This window comes from Dipodomys merriami, unplaced genomic scaffold (genome assembly GCF_024711535.1).
Source record: "Dipodomys merriami isolate MVZ:Mamm:240054 unplaced genomic scaffold, mDipMer1.0.p SCAF_3, whole genome shotgun sequence".
In the NCBI taxonomy this organism is placed as follows: Eukaryota; Metazoa; Chordata; class Mammalia; order Rodentia; family Heteromyidae; genus Dipodomys; species Dipodomys merriami.
In genome coordinates this window covers 96,122,439-96,146,628 of record NW_027204492.1, presented here as the reverse complement: position 1 = coordinate 96,146,628, position 24,190 = coordinate 96,122,439, and positions in this window count along the sequence as shown.

The following is a 24,190-nucleotide window of genomic DNA, read 5'->3' as shown; positions in this document are numbered from 1 at the left end:
TAAAAATTTAAAGAAAACAAAAAATGAAGTCATAACAAAAAAATAACAAAATAGCCAGGCTGTAGGGCTTCACATCTATAATCCTATTTACTAAGGAGACTGAGGTCTGAGGACTGTGGTTCAAAGCCAGCCCAAGCTGGAATGTCCATAACACTCTTAACTCTTATTAACCACCAAAAAGCTGGAAGTATAGCTATGGCTCAAGTAGTAAAGCACTAGCGTGGAGCACAAAAGCTCAAGGAGTGCCCAGGCCCAAACTGGCATAAAAAAAGAAAAAAAATAACAAAATAATTTGTTCAAGACAACTGAGCTTATAAACAGAATTCCAGATTTGAAACTAGTCAAATAACCCTAGAAGCTTAGTTCTAAACACCTGTACATTTTTTATGGTAGTTCCTATCTCCTCAGTATGTCACTGGAATACAGACACACACACACACACACACACACACACACACACACACACACAAACACACACATAACTGAATGGATTAAAATTGGACAGGTGAATGAACCAGGACAATTAAGATTTCTCTCCAAAGCTCTTTCTTTCTCCTTTTTAACCATTTTTTATTGTTAACATGTTGTAGAGAGGAGTTATAGTTACATGAGTAAGGTAATAAATATATTACTTGTCGATCATTGTTACCCCTTCCCTCCCTTGTTGTTGTCCCACTATCCTTTCCCTCCCCCACCTCCCATACTCTTTTTTTATTGTGAAAATACCGTACAGAGGGAAACTATTGGGAAAAATCTGATCTGTGATCGGTGTGTGTTTACAACAGTATCTTTTCCAATATTTTATCAATAGATGCAACAAACAGTAAAATCAAAATCATAGTGGTTCTTCACATCTTTGATTAAATTAAGTACTATGCTCCTTGATTGGGGGGATTGACATTGTGAAAATGGCAATATTGCCAAAAGCTATTAAAATTCAATGCAATACCCATCAATATCCCAACAACATTCTTTACTGAACTAGAAGAAGCAATCCAAAAATGCATATGGAATAATAGAAAGCACAGAATAGCAAAAACAATCCTTAGCAGGAAGAACAGTGCTGGACAAATATCAATACCAAACTTTAAACTATTATAAAGCCATAGTTATTAAAAAATACAGTTTGGTACTGGCACATGAACAAGCCTGAGGACCAATGAAATAGAACTGAAGACCCAGAAATGATCCCACAGACGTAAGGCTCCATAAAGGAGCTAAAATCATCAGATGGAAGAATCGTGTTGGCAGAATTTAGATCCTTATATATCACCCTACACCAGAATCTATTCCAAATGGATCAAAGACCTTAAGGTAAGAGCAGATACCCTAAAAATCTTACAGGAAGTGATAAGAGAAACACTAGGTCTTCTTGGCACAGGTGGAAACTTACTAAATAAAGATCCAGAAGCAGAATAAATCAAAGAACGTCTGGATAAATTGGATTTCACTAAACTGCAGAGCTTCTGCCAGGCAAAGGACATAGGTAGCAAGATAAATAGAAAGACCATAGATTGGGAGAAGATCTTCACTAGCCATACGACAGACAAGGGCCTCATATCAAAAATATAGAGATCAAAATATAACCTCCCACCCAAACAAACCCTCCAAGAAACAAACACTCCATTAATAAGGGGGCTAAAGAATTAGAGACTTCTTTGGAGAGGAAATAAGAATAGACACATGAAGAAATGTTCAACATCTCTGACCATAAAGGAAATGCAAATCAAAACATCATTTAAATTCCACCAGTTAGAATGGCCATTATCAAGAAAACAAATAATAACAGATATTGTCGGGAATGTGGCCAAAAGGGAACAGTACTACACTGTCGATGGGAATGTAAACTTGTTCAACTACTCTGGAAAGCAGTGTGGAGGTTCCTCAAAAAACTAAACATAGAGCTCCCCTATGACCTAGCAATCCTGGGCATCTACCCAAATGATCACAAAGCCACACTAAAGCTACCAACACAACTATCTATGCACATTGCAGCATTATTTACCATAGCTAAGATGTAGAATCAACTCAGATGCCCATCAGTAGATGAATGGATGAAGAAAATGTGGTATATATACTATGGAATTCTATTCTTCCATCAGAATGAATGACATGGCCCCATTTGTAAGGAAATAGACTTGGAAAAAAATCATATAAAGTGAAGTAAGCCAGACCCAAAGAAACATAGGGTCCATACTTTCCCTCATTTTTGAGAGCTTGTTTGGAGGTTCTAGCAGGGGAGCGCAGCCACTTGTATACCATTGACGGAAGACCGGTCCTCCTCTATCGGGGATGGTGGTCCTCTTCTCGACACAGCGCTTCGGGAGGGACGCACATGGAGTGGTGAGGGAGGAAGTGACACCCACCTAGCCAGCCAGATCAGCCAAATCAACCCTTGTGATCAATGGGGTGGCAGATGTCACAGCCAGATCGCCCTTACATCCACTTTCCCTCATTTTTAATAATTAACATATGCCTAGGACAGTCCTGGCAGAGGCTCACAATAGCCCTGTAGCTATGTATATATGACCATATAAAATGATGTTAATTGAAATGAGCTTCACGATACAAAAACAAGAGGTTTTGTTTTGTTGTTGCTGTTTGGTTTTTCTTTTTGTGTGTGTGTACAGTTTGCAGTTCTTTTTCCTTTCATTTTTTTTCTCCTCTGGTTTATTCCCTGTGGTCACTGTTTCTGATTTCCATACCCTTTGTCTTGTATATAAGTTTATCTGATTTGGGGAAGCAAAGGGGAATCACAGAAATAGTGAGACCAAGGGTGAACCAATGCAACAGTGATACTCACTAGACACTATGTTGGAAATGAACTTTACAAATTGGAAGGAGAGGGGAGTCAGGGGAGAGGAAGAACAAGAGAAAATGAGGGAGGAGAAAACACTGTTTGAAAAGAAATATACACATTACCTTACTTATGTAACTGTAAGTACATCATCTTTACCATAAAATTAAAAAAATTAAAAGTTGAGGTATAAAGAACAGAAGCTTGAGTCATATTGCTTTAATTCAGGCCCTGGGTCCCAGAGGACACAGCAAGATCTGAAAAAAAAAGAGCACCCCATCCTTTTCTTCCACATCCCATATCCATCTTTTGTATAATTAGTGAGACTATTTACTGTTGTGGTTCATGAAAAGCACATTGTGACAACAGAACATTAACAGGGAATACTATATGCTTACTGCCCGTATGTACTGTGTTTTGGAGGAAGTATTGATCATGAACAACTGGCTACAATACAGTACCTCCAAATAGATACTTCTGTCTCCCTAAGTATGAACACAAGGCTCCAAATTTGCATTACAGAAAACAGTTGAAAACTGCCCTGATTAGTCCGTCTATTCTCTTGAGGACATATAAAGAACCAAAATTTAGTATAAGAAGACTATGCATTTATATATTCCCTCACAACTGATGAAGTAGGTTTGTCTTATTTGTATTTTCTTCTCCAACCAATAATTTGACCTTCTTTTTTTTTTTTGTTCCAGTTGTAGGGCCTGAACTTTTGGCCTGGGCACTGTCCCTCAGCTCTTCAGCTCAAGGCTAGCGCTCTACCACTTGAGCCACAGAACCACTTTGGCTTTTTCTGCTTATGTGGTGCTGAGGAATTGAACCCAGGGCCTCATGCATGCAAGGCAAGTGCTCTACCACTGAGCTACCTTCCCAGCCCCATTGACATTCTTTTTTTTTTTTTTTTTTTTGCTTTAACGAAAGCTTTATTTACTACATACATCCTTAGAATGTATTGTAAATGGAGCAAGATCTAAAAAGCTTTTCCAATACAAAGCAGCTACAGATAACTAAACTATGAGCATGTTTGAAAATAAAACTCTATGACTTTTTTTAAAAAACATTTATATAGTTTGTTCTTAACCCTAAAAAAAAAAGAGTTCACATTTCAAGTTATAGACTCACCTCAGTAGTGTGTACATGAAATGGTTTTTCAAACAGGAACAGGTAAGACCACAGAGGGTTTTGGGTAATTTAACTGGCTGTCACCAACATTTGTTTTTAAGGTAGCCTGGTGGTTGCCAGGTTAAGATAACACCTTTTATTTTATTTTGTTTTTTGCAAATGGTTTATACGCACATGTAAAATACAGTAGGAACACTGGGTCAGCATTTCATCCAGTGAATCTCGGTGAACAATCATTTGCTGGAAGAACAATGCTTGCTTTCTTTCACACAAGTCAAGGGAAGAGGGTCGGATCCGAATGGCATTTTTTGGTTAGGTTTTGCTTGCCCATCCACTTGCATTTGCATGCAGCTTTCTGGCTAGAGCATCAGAATCATTGCACGATTACTTCATGTCATACAAGAAGGATGGAAAGGAATACCAGGAATGTTTAAAGACCTTAGCAAGCACTCAATAATTTTATAGAATAGCTAAAAAATAAATATTCCTTATATATATAAAAACTCATCGAGATGAGCAGGGATGGAAGGCATTTGGGAATCTCCTATTTTTTTTAAATAATAAAGACAATAAGCAGATACTCGAAAAGTATTTGCTAAGGGTGTGGTCCTCTTATGAATCCACAAGTAAGAATTCCACCATCCACAAAAATCCAGTGAGTTAGAAATATTTCACAGATCTCTACCATGACATAAAACACAATGATGTACCTGCTACCTACTGCACACCTCATTTTCTTGATTAAAGCCTTTTTTAAATAAAAAAGTTAACTTGATGTAGTTCATAAAACAGATGATAATCTTAACATGTGACTGTATTTTATTACATTCACTCTGTGAAACAAAAAAACCTGTGACAAAACAGGCACCAAACACTGGACAATATATTTCCTAATAAAACAAATCTGCTTAACTAATAATAACATTGAAATAAAATGGTTTCAGTTTTGCATTGAACTATATACCATGAACTTCCTCAACGTGAAAGGATTGAAAGTAAGCATTAGAAGATATTTACAAACTTTCTTTCAACTCTGGCAGGTCTTCTTTTTTTTTTTTTTTTCCTTTTCTTTTTTTTTATTGTGAAAATATTGTACAGAGGGGTTACAATTACATGGGCAAGATACATTTCTTATCAAGCATTGTAGCCTCCTCCTTTGTTTCTCCTTCCCATCCCTTCCCGTTCCCGCCCCCCCCACCCCCCCACCCAATCCTCTTCCCCCCACAAAGTTGTAAAGTTCATTTTCGACATAACGACTTGTACATCTCATTGTTGCAATGGGATTGCTCCTTTTCCTGTTCTAACACGATTGTATGTCTCTGAGAACTAGCTTTATTTAAATTATGGCTGAACGTTGCAGGTCTATTATTAGATAACAATGTGTCCAGCAGAACGTGCTTCTTTTTTCTTCTTCCTGTTCTAAGGAGCCAGGTGTGAAAAGAGGGAAGCTGGATATGTACATGACTTTCATTAAGTTTATTAATCAAATAATTATTCAGTGCTTCCTGAATAATTTTGTGAGTTTGGGGAATATCATGATCAACTTGATCTAAATCAACTTACGATTTAGATAGGGGACGATGATTTTACCTGATCAAATCCTTAGTGTAAGTTGGGTACTGTATGAGATGTATTGTAAACATCCATCTTATATAAACTTTCTAGAAAACCTATGAAATAAGTGTTACCAGCCTGATACAGATTTAAAAATAAAAACAAATAGCGGAGAGATTTGATAAACATGTTACAATGACCAGGAGAGGCAGGACTGAGACTTTATCCTAACTTCAAGATTATAGTCCTCTCTCTCTGCTCTTTTCTAGCTCTTTCTCAGCTCTTTCCTTCTCTTCTCTTCCCCAGCTCTCTTCTCTTTCCTAGCTCTCTTTCTCACCTTTCCCAGATGCTCTCTTTTCTAGCTCTTTTCTCTCTTTTCTAGCTATTTTCTCTATTTCCCAGCTCTCTCTTTCCCAGCTCTTTCTCTTTCCCAGATCTCCCAGCTCTCTTTCCCAGGCCTTTCCCCACCTCGTAGAGGACCAAGATGGCCTGGTGCCAGCCGAAACGATGAATAAACCTACCCCTTACCTGAAAAAAAAAAGATTATAGTCCTAACCAACTTGGAAATCCCCTGTACTCTTGTTTCTCTGAGGAAATGTCTGAACCTCACAGGCTCCATTCTGGCAGGTCTTCTTAAAGCATGTTTTATTCTTTCTATTTCACAGATGAGAATACCGGGGCACACGGAGGTTGCATGATTTGCCAAAGACCGTAAAAGCAATAAAATGTTGTGAAGGGCTTTGAAATAAAGTCTTCTGATTTTAAGTTTAGTGTAGGTAATTCCAGGTAACTGTCCTTAGGAAGTCACTGCTTTGTAGGAAAAGTTCTTAAATCATAATACATACTACCTTCCTTTGTGCTATCATCTTACCAAATTCTGAGTCTAGTAAAAATTATCAAGGGGCTGGGAAAGTGGCTCAGTGGTAGTGTGTTTGCCTTGCATGCATGAGGCCCTGGGTTCGATTCCTCAGTACCACATAAGCAGAAAAAGCCAGAAGTGGCACTGTGGCTCAATCGGTCGAGCGCTAGCCTTGAGCTGAAGAGCTGAGCGACAGCACCCAGGCCCAGAGTTCAGGCCCCACAACTGAAAATAAATAAATAAATAAATAAATATTATCAAATAAGAAATTATGGAAAAATTATTTTTTTAAGTTTATACTTCTCTTCATTGTAAAGCTGAGTATTGAATTCACAAAAGAGAGCTCTCCCTATTTAATTTTAGGAGAAATCTCTAGTAATAATGCAAACTATTTACCATTTGGTATAGTAGAGTAAAAAATTACAGAAAGCTGGGTGTTGGTGGCTCACACCTGTAGTGCTAGTTACACAGGAGGCTGAGATAAGGATTGCAATTCAAAGCCAGCTTGGGCAGGAAAAGTCCATGAGACTCTTACCTCTAAATAACCACCAGAAAACTAGAAGTGGAGCTGTGGCTCAAAGTGCTAGAGTGCTAGCCTTGAGCAAGAAAGCTCAGGGACAGTGTCTAGATCCTAAGTTCCAGCACCAGGACCAGCAAAAATATAATAATTACAGAGAAAGTGCTACCCATGAATAAATAGTTGCTGAAATAAAAGGATTGTTCATAGTATCTATTTTTTTAAGTAATTACACCTTTGGGTAGTATTATCTAAATTAAAAATGTGCAGTTTATACAGAGCCACTTGACATCATCCTGTATCTAATATTCAGAAATATTCTGTATACTGATTTTAGAAGTGGAAGGTTAAATAGGCAACTAAGAGATAAACAAAAATCTGGATGATGTGTGTGCTTCAAATAATTTTTCTATAATAAAAATCCTCTCCTCCAAGAATTCTCAGTAAATAAGCATAAGCTGATGGAGAGTCCCTTTCAAGGCATGTTTTAAAAAATGGTAAATGATTGTTCATAGTGCCAATGTATATATTCACTATTTTGAGAAATAATCATTATTCAAATAACTTTAGAGTTAATATGACTACAAAACATCAGTTAACTATTAGTTTTTTATTCCTCCTGTATCAAAATGCAACACATTTAGTTGCTTTAAAGTAACGAAAATTTATTTTATTTCAGTGCTGGAAATCAGATGTACAAAATTGATCTCACTAGGCTAAAATCAAGGTCATAGTAGGGTTGTATTCCTTCCAGAAGCCCTAAAGAAGATTCTGTTTCCTTGCCTTTTTAAAATTTCTAAAGGCCACCTGTATTTCTTGGCTCATGATCAACTACCTGTATATTCAAAGCCAGTATCTTCAATAATAACTTGTCAGATGAAATATTTCTGGTTCTTTCTTTTCTGCTTCTTTCAGTTATAAAGGCCCCAGTGATTTCACTCAATCTATCAAGAATATCCATTATCTCTATCTCAAAAATCATCTAATTATCAAACTTAATTCTGACTATGATCTTAATTCCATTGAGGACATTCACAAGATCAGGGATTAACATACAAATATAATAGATGGGGTACTTTTGTTGATGTGATTACTATTTGCTAACATTGCTAAGTCATATCTGACTATGACAAAATAAATAAATAAAAATAAATCATACATTAAAATCTCCCAAGATAACTATATTTTGACTTCTTGCCACTATCTGAAATTGTTCTGCTTATACTTTCATTGAAAAGCTCATTTTGTTTGCTCTGTTTAAAATGCCTATCTGTGCCTTTTCCTCTTCTATTAGCTAGACACTTTAAATAGTCTTGCATTGTTTTCAATAAACACTTATTGAATAGTTTTATATGCCCAGAATAAACATAAATCCTACCCTGAAGCTTGCCTCTATGGACCTTAAATTCAAGTGACATTTTTAAAGGATAATATACTACTCTGACTTATTCCATGTTAACTAAGCAAACTGAAAAAAAACATTTCCACAATGAATAAATGTGATAAATGCTACTCTATTTACACAAAGACGCTAGTTACAGAAACAATTTTACTTTTCCTCTGAATTCATGTAATCCTTTTGCCTTTTATGCATTCATAAGTTTCTTAAACTTCAAGAAAAAATTTTTAAGCTGACTATAAGATATTATAAATAATAAATACTAATGAATCTGAAATTTCCTCAAGATTTCCTTAGAACTAAGAGAAGGAAAAAAATGAACACCGCCATATGCTAAATATCCCAGAAAATGAAGTAGACTTTACATCATATTGACCATGTTTGCCCTATCCTGTCCAGGATGCCAACTTCCTATTCTCTCTTCTCAGACTTTTCCTTCTTGTGATTGGTGAGCCCTAAGCACTGATTAATGCTAAAGACAGGAGGTACTACTATTGACTATCAAAAAGTTAATTTAGCCCAACTGATGTGATTAATGTACAGATATAAGTCCCTTTGGCAACAGTCTTGGGGTTCTAATAGTCTCTCTGAATTGGCAATTCTTTTCTCTATTAAACAAGGACCATTGGTTTAATTGTCTCACATGACAATAGGAAAGCACTGCAGGCTATACTATGTCCTAATGATTAACATATTGGATTAAAAAGTAATGTGGCAGTGGAGTGTTTTACTTTTTTAACTTTCTTATTTTTAATTTTATTATCTTTAAGTAGTTGCACAAAGGGTTGCTATTCAACAAAGTAGTTTATGAATGAGTACAATGTGTCTTGAACACCCTTACCCCTTTCAACATTCTCACCCATCCCTCCCAACTCACCATTTCTCTCACTTTTTAATTTTGTAGGGTACATATTGAATTTTTAACTTAAAAAAATACTGATTAAATGTTTAGAAAAGGCAAACTTTTACAAGAAGGTACATCTTATGCAAGTACAAAAATAAGCATATGTGAAATTCCATGGTGACAGTGGAAACTTTTATAACAATTAAAATGCACTTTTTTTCAGAAATGGATGACAGCTGGGTACTGGTGGCTCACATCTGTACTTCTAGTACTCAGTAGGCTGAGATCTCAGGATTGTGGTTCAAAGCCAGTCTAAGTAGGAAAGTTTGTGAAATTCTTATGTCCACTAAACTACAAGAACAGCTGGAAGTGTAACTGTGACTCAAGTGGTAGAGCATTATCCTTAAGTACAAAAGCTCTAGGATACCACCCAGGCCCAGAGTTCAAGTCCCAGGATTGCCAAAAAACTGACTAAATGAATGAATGAATGACTATATTGTGAAACAGGTCTTTCTGTTAGGGAGGTAAACATTAATATTTGTAATGGAGCTATGCAGGCACATTGTGAAGAAAAAGCCACAAAGTATACATTTGAAAAAAAAAAAACCCAAGCGGGGCTTGTGGCTCACTCTTGTAATCCTAGCTACACAGGAGGTTGAGATCTGAGGACCCTGGTTCAAAGCCAGCCTGGGCAGGAAAAGTCCATGAAACTCTTATCTTCAACAAACCACCAGAAAACCGGAAGTGGCGCTGTAGCTCAAGTGGTAGAGCGCTTGCCTTGAGCTGAAGAGCTGAGGGACAGCGCTCAGGCCCAGAGTTCAAGCCTCACAACCACCACCACCACCAACAACAACAACAAAAAACCACTTCCACAATAGTAATACATTCTAGGTCCAGTTGTATCTATTGGGAGAATGGATCCATTTTTAAGAAAAACTTATTTTTAAAATTGTACCAAAGGAAATTTATATTTAGTAGATCAAAACTGAGGTGCTTCAAGAAAATACACATACAAGGGCTAGGAAGGTGGCTCAGTGGTAGAGTGCTTGCCTTGCATGCCTGAGGCCCTGGGTTCGATTCCTCAGCACCACATAAGCAAAAAGAAAAAAGCCGGAAGTGGCACTGTGGCTCAAGTGGTAGAGTGCTAGCCTTGAGCTGAAGAGCTGAGGGACAGCACCAAGGCCCAGAGTTCAGGCCCCACGACCAGACCCCCCCCCCAAAAAAAAAGAAAGAAAGAAAAGAAAATACACATACAGTCTAAACTGCCATTCAAACCGCCCAACATATAATACCTTGATTCGGGACTTCTAGTGCACCTTTGATTTATGTGTCTGCTCAAATTAAACATCCTCTAACAAGAAAAGAAAACCTATAAATCAAAACCTGTCACAACAGCTATTCCAGTAGCAATGACAGTGGAACTTGATCTTTTCTATTTGAAGTATATGCACTTTCAGATATGTGGGCTGGTTGGAAAGAGGTATTTTAAACTAGAGCAGTTTAAAACACGCATGCCTTGTACAATCCATTAGAGCTGAATTACATAGGTTTTCAATCACCTGAAGACTGGATTCTATATAAAGAAATTGCCAATGTCAAAAGAAGAAAGACAGAGACAGTTTTTATAACACATATTAGAAGAAATGGTTAATATGAAATTTCAGAAAGACTTCCTCTGACAAAGAGCAAATGCTATCAAATTGGGGTAAGTACCCTACAAACGCAATGACAAAGAAAAGTAAATGGGAAAATTACAGCTTTGGCATTTAACAGTATCCAAAAGAAACCACCAGTTTTTCAGAGAGAGCAATTTAGTTTGGTAGCTCCTTAAGCTGTAATTTTCTTTTTTACTTTGTTTGCTACCTTAATCTAAGATCCAGGGGAAAATAAACTAAAGATTTCTCTTTAAAAAATCCTTTTATAAGTTCTCTGTAAGCCAACTGCCAAGGGAGAATATTATATATAGCTAAGCTTTCATTCATAACTGAAAGGCAAATAAAACATTCCATGACAAACAAAAGCGAAAACAATTTGTCCCCACCAAGCTAGCACTACAAAAGATACTCAAAGATACCCTGTATACAGAAGATCAACATGAACATGAAAGAGGCAGAGAAAATGGGCCCTACCAGATGAGCAGATTAACATGGAAACAGAAGAGACACAACACCAAAATTAGGGGTAAAATGATAGGATTTACCACATACTTCTCAATTCCAAAATTCAATATTAATGGACTCAATTATCCAATCAAAAGACATAGATGGCTAGGTGCCAGTGACTTAGGCCTGTAAACCTAGCTATTCAGTAAGTTGAAATCTGAGGATTGTATGTCCAAGCCAGCTCAGGAAGGAAAGTGAGTTAGACTCATCTCCAACTATTCACCCAAAAAGGAAGTAAAGCTGTGGCTCAAATGGTAGAACACTAGCCTTGAGCAAAAAAAGCTCAGGGACAGTGCCCAGGCCCTGAGTTCAAGCCCTAGGACACACCCTTCCCCAGCACACACACACAAAAAGAAAGACCAGAAAAGGACAGAGATTGGCTAGTTGGATCAAAAGGCAAAAAGACAAGACCCAAACATCTGTTGTCTACATGAAACATATCTAACAAAAACAAGTATTTTCACAAAATGAAAGACTGAAAAAAGTTTTCCAAACAAATGTTCCTCATAAACAGGCTAGAGTATTGATACTAACATCTGATAAAGCAGATTTTTCATTAATGTTAGTTAGAAGAGACAAGGAAAGACATTTAATATTCATAAAGGGAACTCTCCATCAGGAAAGCATTATAATTTTTAACATCTGGAGCACCTGATTTTGTCAAAGAAATATTAGAACACTTTAAAACACATATAGATCCAAGCATAATGATCACTGATGACTACAACACACTATTGTCACCAGTGGAAAGATCAATCAGTCAAAAACTCAGCAAAGAAGCCTCAGAATTCATTGGCTATGTAGACAAACTAGACCTAACAGACATCTACAGATTATTTAACCCAGTAGCTGTACAATACACATTCTCCAAAACAGACCAAATCCTGGCTGGGAAGGTGGCTCAGTGGTAGAGTGCTTGCCTGGCATGCACGAGGCCCTGAGTTTGATTCCTCAGCACCACATAAGCAGAAAAAGCCAGAAGTGGCACAATGGCTCACGTGGTAGAGTGCTAGCATTGAGCTGAAGAGCTGAGGGATAGCACCCAGGCCTAGAGTTCAGGCCCCATGACTGACCAGAAAAAAAAAAAAGACCAAATCCAAGGTCATAAAGCATGTCTCAGAAAATTTAGGAGAAAGAAATTGCCCTTTGTATCTTGTCAGATAACAACAGAATAAATTAGAACCTAATAGCAAAAGATACCACAGAAAATACTTGAACTTATAGAAACTGAACAACACATTGCTGAATGATCAGTAGGTCCTTGAGGAGATAAGAAGGGAAATAGAAAAGTTCCTCGAGCCTTGCCAAAAGTTCTTGAGATTAAATGGTAGTCTAGGAGATCTCTACCCAGGTGTTACTCTGTAAATTCTTCAGTGTTGTATCATAGTCTGATGACTCCTAGGTTTTCTTCTTGCCTGCTGGAGAGCTCTTGAAAGAAATAGAACAATCAGAAGAATGCCTCCTCTCTCCAAAACAGGTCAGCTCTACTATGACTTTCTCAGTCATTGGCTGGGATGAGTCAGTATAAGCCTGGTCTAAGTGAACACACAAAAATGGCTATCAGATCACAACAGTTTGGGGATTTGGTCAGTTACAGTCCTGGTATTTGAAAGTCTGTAAGACATGTTCTTATGGCTGCTACATTATGATGTACAACGATAATGTATTCTCATGAGTTCTTATATTTTGAAAGTATCTAATCTATGAGATATTTCCACAAGGCAAGGAAAGCATTAATAATACATTCTGTGGCAATAATAAATTGAATATAATGCTTTATTTGCATTGTTGGTTAATTTTGATTTTATAATATTGCTATTAGATTAGTAACTATAGAAATATTCCTAATTCTCCCCCTTGTCCTGAATCCTCGTCCTTTGTAACATGAATGGATGTAACCTTTTAAAACTGCTTGGCAATTAGAATAGAAGAGAAGGAATGGTGTGGGTTTTTTAAGCCTATGCTTCAAGCACCACCAACCCTCCCCACCATAAAAAAAGGAAAGTTCCTGGAATCCAATGTGAATTCAAAAAAAGTAACATAAGACCTTTGGGACACAGCTAAGGCAGTACTAATAGCAAAGCAGCTATGTGTGCCTGCATCAATAAATTAAGAGAAATCTCAAATTAACATTCTAATGTTGCACCTCAACCTCCTAGAAAAATAAGAAAAAGAAAAAACAAAATAAAAAGATGAAAAAAAATAATAAAGATTAAATCAGAAATAAGTGAACTAGAGACAAAAAGACATACAAAAATCAACAAGTTGGTTCTTAAGAAGAATAACAAAATTGATAAGCTCTTAGCAAACCTAACCAAAGGAAGAAATCACTGAAATAAATAAAACCAGAGGTATTCCAACAGATACAAGTAAAATTCAGAATATTGTAAGGGGATACTTCACAAACCTTTACACTAGCAAAATGAAAAATCTGGCAGAAATGGATCCATTCTTAGATAGAAACAACTGAGCAATACATATGTAACACACCTAAACAGATCCATAACAAGTAATGATATTAAAATGGAAATACAAGACCTCCCAACAAAGCAAAATCCAGCCCCTTATGGTTTCACAGATGAAGTCTTATAGACTTCAAGGCAGAACTAACACCAATACCCCTCAAAGTCCTCCATTAGATAGAAAGGCAGGCTACCATATATATTCTATGCAAGCAGTACAGAAACGCAACAGAAAAAGAGAACTGTAGTCTAATCTCCCTGATGAACATAGTTATAAAACTCCTTAATAAAATAGTTGCCAACCAAATTCAGCAACTAATAAAAAAAATCATACACTACTACAATCAAATGGGATTTATTCCAGGGATGCATGCCTGCTTCAATATACATAAATCAGTAAATGTAATACACCAACAAAACCAAAGACATTAATCACATGATCATCTCAATAGATGCAGAACAAGATCCAACATCCTTTTATGATAAAAGCTCTGGAAAAACAATAGCTGGAACATTCCTCAACACAATAGAGGCTCTTTACAACAAACCTATAGCTAATGTCATAATTAATTGTGGAAGAGTAAAACCATTTCCTCTTAAATTAGGAAAAAGACAAGGATTTCCACTCTTTCCATTCCTTTTCAATATAGTTACTGGAATTCCCAGCCACAGAAATAAGACAAGAGAAAGAAGTAAAGTAGATCCATAAAGGGAAGAAAATTGAGGGGATGAATTGGATTGGGAGAGGTGAGGGAGAATGATGGAAAATGGTGACATTGACTAAGATGTGTTGTATTTATGAACTGATTTGTTGAATGGTAACTTTTTTGTACAACTACTTAAAGATAAAATATAATTTAAAAAGAGTGAAGTATGCGTATGTGCCTCTTCATCTTATGTGAACATTTTACCTGGATTTTAGTATATTAATAAAACTATAGCATTTGTTTTCGTAGGTCTGAATATATGAGGTTCTAATTTAGAAATGGATTATTTGCTTCCAGATACAATGTCTAGTTCAAGGAGCTGAGTAGAAATTATGCCTCAATTAACAATCAAAAAAATTCCTAGATGTCTTTAACAAAATCATTAATTCAAATATAATTTAATTCAGTTAAGATTTTTCTCTAAAGTAATATATCCATTACAATATTGGATGCATATTATTAATCTCCCCTGGGTTCTTTAGTCAAGCATTCCCCTTTTCTAGTAATATTTTAGTGACACTAGAGATTCAATTCAAGGCCTCCAACTTGCTAGGCAGGTGTTCTACCACTTGAGACATACTTCCAGCCACTTTTTACATTGGTTATATTCAAGGTAGGGTCCCATTTTATGCCTGAGTTGACCAACAACAAATCCTCAAAGAAACAACTGCCCAATAAATAAGTGGGCTAAAGACTTAAAGAGAAACTTCTCTGAAGAAGAAAGAATGATGGCCAATAGACACATGAAGAAATGCTCAACCTTCCTAGCCATAAAAGAAATGCAAATCAAAACAACATTGAGATACCACCTCACCTCAGTTAGAATGGCAAAAATCAAGAACTCTAATAACAACAGATGCTGGAGGGGATGTGGACAGAAGGGAGCCTTACTTCATTGTTGGTAGGAGTGTAAACTTGTTCAACCACTTTGGAAAGTAGTATGGAGGTTGCTCAAAAGATTCCACATAGAGCTCCCCTATGACCCAGCAATCCCACTTTTGGGCATTTACCCAAATGTTTACAAACAAGACCACACTAAAGCTACCAGCACAACTATGTTTATTGCAGCATTATTTACTATAGCTAAGATCTGGAACCAACCCAGATGCCCCTCAGTAGATGAATGGATCAAGAAAATGTGGTATATATACACAATGGAATTCTATGCCTCCATCAGAAAGAATGACATTGTCCCATTTGTTAGAAAATGGAAAGACTTGGAAAAAATTATATTAAGTGAAGTAAGCCAAGCCCAAAGAAACATAGGTCCCATTGTTTCCCTCATTTGCAATATCTAGCATATGTATGAGTCGAGCAGAAAAGGTCAGATAAGGTGCTGTTAGGAAAATGAACCCTAAGATATGTATTCAATTTTTTTTCTTTCATGCATTTGTTTCTAATGCATTTATAAGATTATTTCTTTGTTTCTTTGTATGTCCCTCCCCCACAGTATAACCCCTGCTTTCACTGTATTTGATGTCAGTATAATTTGTGGAGGGGAAGGGGAAAAACAAGTCGTTTAAATATGGATACAGGTGGACCCGTTGCAACAATGAGAAGTACAAGTTGTCATGTCGAAAACAAACTTTACAACTTTGGTGGGGGGGGTGGGGGAGGATTGGGTAGGGGGGCGGGGGGAGGCTGGGAAGGGATGGGAAGGGGAAACAAAGGAGGAGGCTACAATGCTTGATAAGAAATGTACTCATTATCTTGCCCATGTAATTGTAACCCTTCTGTACAGTATTTTCACAATAAAAAATAAATAAAAAAGACATACTTGCCACTGACTTTAGTACATTCTGATTCTTTTTTTAATTAATTAACTTATTTTTATTTTTTTTGGGGGGGGGTCTGGTCGTGGAGCCTGAACTTTGGGCCTAGGCGCTGTCCCTCAGCTCTTCAGCTCAAGGCTGGTGCTCTACCACTTGAGCCACAGAGCCACTTCCAGCTTTTTTTTGCTTATGTGGTGCTGAGGAATCGAACCCAGGGCCTCAGGCATGCAACGCAAGTGCTCTACCACTGAGCCACCTTCCCAGTCCCAGTACATTCTGATTCTATTTCTCTATTTTTAAATGGAAGAAAAAAATATACTGATGGCAATACACAGGCAGACAACCAGGCAATGTTTTCCAGATTAGCACAAAATCCTCTACTCATATATTTTTCTAATTTTAATTTTTTTTGTCGGTAGTGGGGCTTGAACTCTGGGCTTGGGCGCTGTCCTTGCACTCTTCAGCTCAAGGCAAGCACTCTACCACTTGAGCCACAGCACCACTTCTATTTTTCTAATTTTAAATAGTTCTTTACTCATCGGCCATTATCCTGTTTATTATAACTTTGTACAGTGGAATTTGGTTGTCATTCATAATGTGTACACATTTATGATTCCAAAACCCCCTTTAAAACCCAATTGAGCAAAACACTGTCAATTGGAAACAGAAAAAAATAGCTCCCATATTTGGGAGATAAATTCATCTAAATATTCAGTAAAGGAGATTTCCACTTCTGGTGAAATGAAGTAAGCTTACAATTCCTCATTCCTCCTATTTCTCACTACTGAAAATCCTGTATGATATATACATACATATATATAAATATGTGTCTGTGTTTCATATATATATATGTTTATATATATATATATATATATATATATATATATATATATATATGAATACACTGAAAAGTGATGAGAAGACAGACTAGCAGTAACATTGAAATTATCTGAAGCCCTTGTATTTCTACACTGGGCCGATGTTCATGAGGTACTCCTTTCCTTCAATGAGATGTTGCTTTTTCCTAGTACAAAGTTAGGTCTGTTTCCAACACTCACTCACCTGCAACAGGACTATTTCCCAGACTTATCAGAAGATATGAATGCAACAGAAGAGAGGTAGTCCCTATATACCCAGTCAGGGTAATATCAGAAAAGGCCCCATAAGGAATCTGAAATCCCACAACCACTCAGAACTAGTAAGAAGACTCTAACCTTCTAAGTGTCACTGAATTGCAAGTAGAAGACATGGAATTTCACTCTATGTGACAGGAATAACAGGAAATACCTTCTTAAGTCTACTGGAACTGTGTAAAAAAACAGACATGATAAGACACAAAATTTAAATAGCATACAGAGTACACTTAAAGTGTCTATGTTTCAAAGAAAAATCGCTCTTTGTACCAAAAGTCAGGACAACCTTAAATTAAATGAGAAAATATCAATAGACACTAATATTCAAATGACAAAGATGTTAGCATTATCTTACAAAGATCACCATCATAATAATACTTTAAAATGAAATTATAAACAAATTTTAAAAATGTAAAGATAGTTTAAACAAAAAAAGGCTCTTCTTCACAGGATATAAATTTGAGGATGGGGGAATTTGAGACAAGGTCTCACTATGAAACTTAGGCTAAGCTTGAACTGATGATCCTCCTTTCTCAGTCTCTTGAGTGCTAAGATTATAGATTAATGCTATCATATTCAGTAGCTAAATGAGAATTTTAGAATGACAAAAACATAACCCCAAAATATTAAAACTCAGAGTTTATAGCAGGGAAGGAATACATGGGGAGATTCAATGAACTTTAAGACAGAGAAATTCCCCAGTCAAAACAACAGAAAGTACTGTAGGAGGAAAATGTGTACTTCAAGGCAAAATGAACCTATAAAAAATGCTTTCACTGTATTTGGTGTTGGTATAATTTATGGAGGAGAAGGGAAAAAACATATCGTTTAACTAGGGATAGCAGTGGACCCATTGCAACAATGAGATGTACAAGTCATTATGTCAAAAAACGAACTTTACAACTTTGGTGGGGGGTGGGGGGAGAATCGGGTGGGGGAAAGGAGAGAGTATGGGAAGGGGAAACAAAGAGGAGGCGACAATGCTTGATAAGAAATGTATTCGTTATCTTGCCCATGTAATTGTAACTCCTCTTACGGTATTCTCACAAATTAAAAAAAAAAAGGAACAGACACATATGGTAACAAAAATTATTTCTTGGTATGTCATGCATGATTTAGCACATTTTATATTATATATTTAGTTTATATTTCATATTTATTAATGTTTTGCATTATACTGTTCCTTTTAGCATATATTATATTTTCCAGTGTAATACATAGACATTTTATAGAAAAATAAAATAACTTAAAACATAAAAAAATAATAATATCAAACATACATGTCCAAGGAGAAGAAAAACATCAGTGATGTTTCAAAAAATTCACTCTTAAAATTTATGGAAAAACATAACTTACACATTCAAAGAAAGGAGCTAAACTCAAACAGGCCCACAAAAATACTCACACAAAGACACATCATAACGTTCAATGAAGAAAGTGGTCACAAGGAGTGTCATGTATCTCAATGATAGATCTGTTACTTAGCATGTGCAAGGTTGCTCTTTCTGTAACCAACATATCTCTGTCTCTCTGTCTCTACACACACACACACACACACACACACACACACGCGCGCACACACACACACACACACACACACACACACACACACACACACAGAGTAAAGTAGAAAGCAGCCAGAAAAAATCACCAACATTCTAACTCCTAAAGAAACATTGATTCAAATGATAGATATCTTATAAGAATTTATGGTCCCATGGTTTCCCTGATTTGCAATAACTAGTATATGTCTGAGACAAGCAGAAACTGTCAGATAAGTTGATGTTAGGCAAAATTAACCTCAAGATAAGGACTCAAATGGTTTTTCTTTCTTGTTATTGTTTCTAACATATTTATAAGATATTTCTTTGTTGCTTTGTATGTCCCTTCCCCACCATATAACCCGTTTTCAATGTATTTGATGTTGGTATACTTTGTGGAGAAGAAAGGAAAAAAACAAACCGTTTAAATAGGGATACAGGTGCACCCATTGCAACAATGAGATGTACAAGACATTATGTCGAAAAAGGAACTTTACAACTTTGGCGTGAAGAGGAGATGGGGGGGGGGAGATTGGAAGAGATGTAAGAGGAAACAGAGGAGGCAACAATGCTTGATAAGAAATGTACTCATTACCTTGCTCATGTAATTGTAACCCCTCTATATAGTATTTTCACAATAAAAAATTTATTAATAAAAAAAGAATTTATGGGAAAAGTATACAACATGCTACATGGTGTGAAAAAATTATTAGAAGTCTATATTGAGTAAAAAAAATGTATTCAGTAATGAAGAGCGAAACAAGACAATCTTAGATGACAAAACTCAAAAAGGTTGATCTCCAGAATGTTTACCCTTAAAAATAATAAAGAATAATAAAAGTAGCATTTTAAATCAAAGTGACTTTTTACAATATATCTAAGAAAACATCTATTTGCCCACTTAAAATCCCAAAGATTGTCTCCTATGCTTTTTAAAGATCTTTATAATCATTAATACTTGTGTGTACCACCTATCATGAGTTAATGAAGATGATGGATGTAAAAAAATGGCTAAAGGAAGCATATTAAAGAGAAATAAAATATAAGAATCTTGAAATACTGAAAGAAAAAAAGAACAAAGGAAAGACCGAAACTGTGGATAAATAAATGGTAATTTCATTCTCCTCTTCAGTTTTGTCATGTGTTTGATATTTAAAACAAAAATTATACTAGCTTATGTGGTCCTCAATGTATGTAGAGATATTTAAGACAATTATAGTATTGTTTACTTACTCTTTACTCATTTTGTTTTTGAGAAAGGGTCTTGCTATATACACCAGGCTGGACTTCAACTCACTATATACCTCAGACTATCCTCAAACACACAATTTTCCCATCTCATTCTTCAAATTTCTGAGATTAGTGTTGTGTACACTCATGCCAGGAAATACAATTATACTTTAAATGAGACCAAGGAATAAATCATAAAGGTGGAAAAATGTTGCATTTTACTCAAATTGATAAAATGCATAAATTCTTTAATAGAGCAACTCCTAAAGTACTATTTAAAAATACAATTTAAAATACTGCAGAATTACACTCTGATGGCTCAAATCTATAATCCTTGCTACTCAGGAAGCTGAGATTTGAGAATCTCAGTTTGAAGCCAGCCCAAGTGAACAGATTCAAGGAACTTCCTTTTTTCAAATTTTTGTTGTTATTATAAAGGTGATGTACAAAAAGGTTATAGTTACATATGTCAGCTAAAGAATACATTTCTTTTTGGACAATGTCACCCTTCTCCATCTCTCTCAGTTTTTCCCTTTCATCCCCACACACAAGTTGTAGAAACAATTTTCAATATAGTGTCTAATGAGTACCACTGCTACATTTGCTCATCTTTTGTCCCTCCATTTCTGTGACCCCTTACTCTTCCAAGGACACAAACAAGCAAGACAAAAAAGAAAACAAAAATAGCAACAAAAATGTCATTTTCATTTCCTAGAGTTCATTTCGATAAATATTATTTTATATGACCAGATGCACATATACATTGTGCCTTTGTGTTCTTCTCCTGAGTGTATCTTCCTTTAGTCTCACTATGTGTGGACACCTGGAGTCCTGGATAATTTATGAAGTCTCCATATATTTTAGGTCTATCTTCAGCATATGAGAGAAAACATGCACTGTTTGGCTCTCTGAGCTTGGCTTATCGAGCTATTGCTTTTCAAGTATCCTGCAAAATGCTGGAAATGAAGATGTGGTTCAAGTAGTAGAGCACCAACCAAAAGGGAAAAAAAAGCTAAATCAAAGGACAAAATCCAGAGTTCAAGCCCCAGTACCAGTATACATGTGTACGCATGTGTGTGCGTGTGTGCATGCATGTGTGTGTGTGTGCATGTGTGTACTGGACCTGGGCATGAACTCACAGTTTGAGTACTCTCCCTTAGCTATTTTGATCAAGGCTGGTGCCCTATCACTTGAGCTACAGCTCCACTTCTGGCTTTCTGGTCATTAATTGAAGACACAGTCTCACAGACTTTCTGGTCTCGTTTTGAATTATGATCCTCAGATCTCAACCTATGGAGTAACTAGTACTAGAAGCATGAGCCATCAAGACCTGGCTAGATGATTACCAATATCAAAGATATTGGTATATGGTATATTGGTATAATGATAAAGGTGTGACTGCATCAAGAAGACAATAGAAATCCTAAATATGTTCACCAAAACAAAAGATACTAAAATGCATGACTCAAAATGAATAAAAGTTTACAAAGTAAACAAATGGCAATTGTAGTTAGATTTTTTTCATCAGCACTTGATGAAAAGACAAGAAGGTAAATCATGAAGGCTATATAATAACCCAAATAATCAATCATCAAGATCAAATTAATATTTGTAGAAGACTCTACTCAACAATAACAAGAATATATATTATTTTAAAATGCCTTTAGAACATACACCAACAACATGAAACCATGCGACAATAGTCTAACATGATATAAACCATAGAGAGCATGTTTCTTGGCCCCCAAAAATTGATTAAACATAGTATAACAGAAAGATTGTATTTTTGTGTTTATTTCAAAATGTTTGAGGGAAAGGGATCTAGCCTCTTTCTTCTAGGTATCAGCATCATTTACTAAAGTGTGTATTTTTGCCCATATGTATATACCTGGCATTTCTAATAGTAAAAAAATATTAGCTAGTTGACCTCTGTGGCTCAAGCCTATTCAGAAGTCAGAGATTGGAATGATCATGTTTTGAGGCCTGCCTGGGCAAAAGAATTTCTGAGGCTGACAACTCAATCAACAAATGCTGGACGTAGTAGCATGAATCTTTCCCAGGTATACAAGAAACATAAATATAAATATTGTGGCAAAGGTGTCTCAGGCACGAGTGTGAAACCATATGTGAAAGACAACTAAAGCAAAAAGTTTTAAGGGAATGGATCAAGTAGTTGATCACTTGCCAAGAAATTTCAAGGCTGAGTTCAAACATCAGTATACCCAAAAAGTAAAAACAAAAACAAGGAAAAGGATTAAGTGTACAGATTTATTTCTGGGATAGCTGTTTTATTCTATGAGTCTATATATGTCTATTTTAATGATGGTAGCATAACTCTTTCAGTTACTAGCTTTGTACTGTTTTAAAGTCAAATAATGTGATAGAAAGGCTTAGATTTTAGAATACAAAAGGCTGAATAGTAACCAATAGAGTAAAGATGATTACATTTGTATCATAAAAATAGACTTTAAGTAAAAAATGTAACAAGAACCTGTTGCAACAATGAGAAGTACAAAATGTCATGTCAAAACCAGCTTTACAATGTCGGTGGGGGGGGGGGAGGGGGGTATAATAGGGTGGGGGGAGGGGGGAGGCTGGGAAGGGAGGTGAAGGGTAAACAAAGGAGGAGGCTGCAATGCTTGGTAAGAAATGTATGCATTATCCTGCCCATGTAATTGTAGCCCCTCTGTACAGTATGTTCTCAAATAAAATAAAATAATATTAAAAAAAATGTAACAAGAGACAAAGTCCTATATAGTAAAAAAAGGATCAATTTACTGGGAGGATATACTGCTTATGAATATGTGTGTTCCAAATATAAAAACATCTAAACATATAAAACAAACATTGGAATATCTAAAGAGAAATGTAGATAGCAATATAATAGGACACTTTGAGAATAGGTAGATATTGAAGACAGTAAACCAGAAATTAAACATCAATAGCAGGGCTAGAAAGGTGGCTCAATGGTAAAGTGCTTGCCTAGCCTCCATGAAGCCCTGGGTTCTATTCCTCAGCACCACATAAGCAGAAAAAGCCGAAAGTGGCACTATGGCTCAAGTGGTAGAGTGCTAGCCTTGAGCTGAGAAGCTCAGGGACAGCACCCAGGCCCAGAGTTCAGGCTCCACAACCAACCAAAAAACAAACAAACAAACATATCAATAGCAATATAATAGAATACTTTGAGAATAGGTAAATATTAAATATTCAATACAGAAAACCAGAAATTAAACATCAGAATAGATAAATTGGACCTAACAGATGTACAGAACTTCTAACTTAGTAGCAGAGTACATATTCTTCTCAGCTGCATATAGAAGACACACCAGGATAGATTAAGTGCATGTAAGGGTTGATTGTGATGGCTTAATGTCAACTTGGCTGTACTAAAGGAAACACAGATAGCTACTGGATCATTTAGCCTCAATATTTCACAAGTACCAGTCCAATGCATTTCCTGCTGAAAGAGAAACCCAAAGACATTATTATAATAATAATTCCCACCTATATGTCTGTGAGAGGGCCTGAGCACTCTACCTTAGCTTTATTGCTCAAGGTTGGTGCTGTTAGCATGTGAGCCACAGCTCCATTTCTGGCTTTTGGGGGGTTAACTGGAGATAAGAGGCTCATAAACTTTCCTGCCCAGACTGGCTTCAAATCATGATCCTCAGATTTTAACCTGGGTGTAGCTAGAAATGCAGATCTGAGCCACTGGTTCCCAGCTTAGACAATAGCCTCATGAACAACCAAGTGAAACAGGAAATCAGGAAGGAATTTTTTTAAGTATTTGGAGACAAAATGAAAACAAAAACACAAGTTAGGAAAAATGATGGGATGCAGAAAAAGTAATGGAGGCCAAAGAAGACCTTTTTTTTTTTTATTCACGGCACAGAACCATTTACATAGCACTGATCATGAATGTCACACATGAAAAAAATTAGTTGTGTTTAATGTCAGTTTCGTAGATCTCATTTTGAATTCTGAACATAACTAACTCCTCCAAATCAATTTCTTGTTCTAGTTCATATTTGGAATGGACTCAAAAGCTTGTGGATTTACTTGATTTTAATTTTTGACTTCTC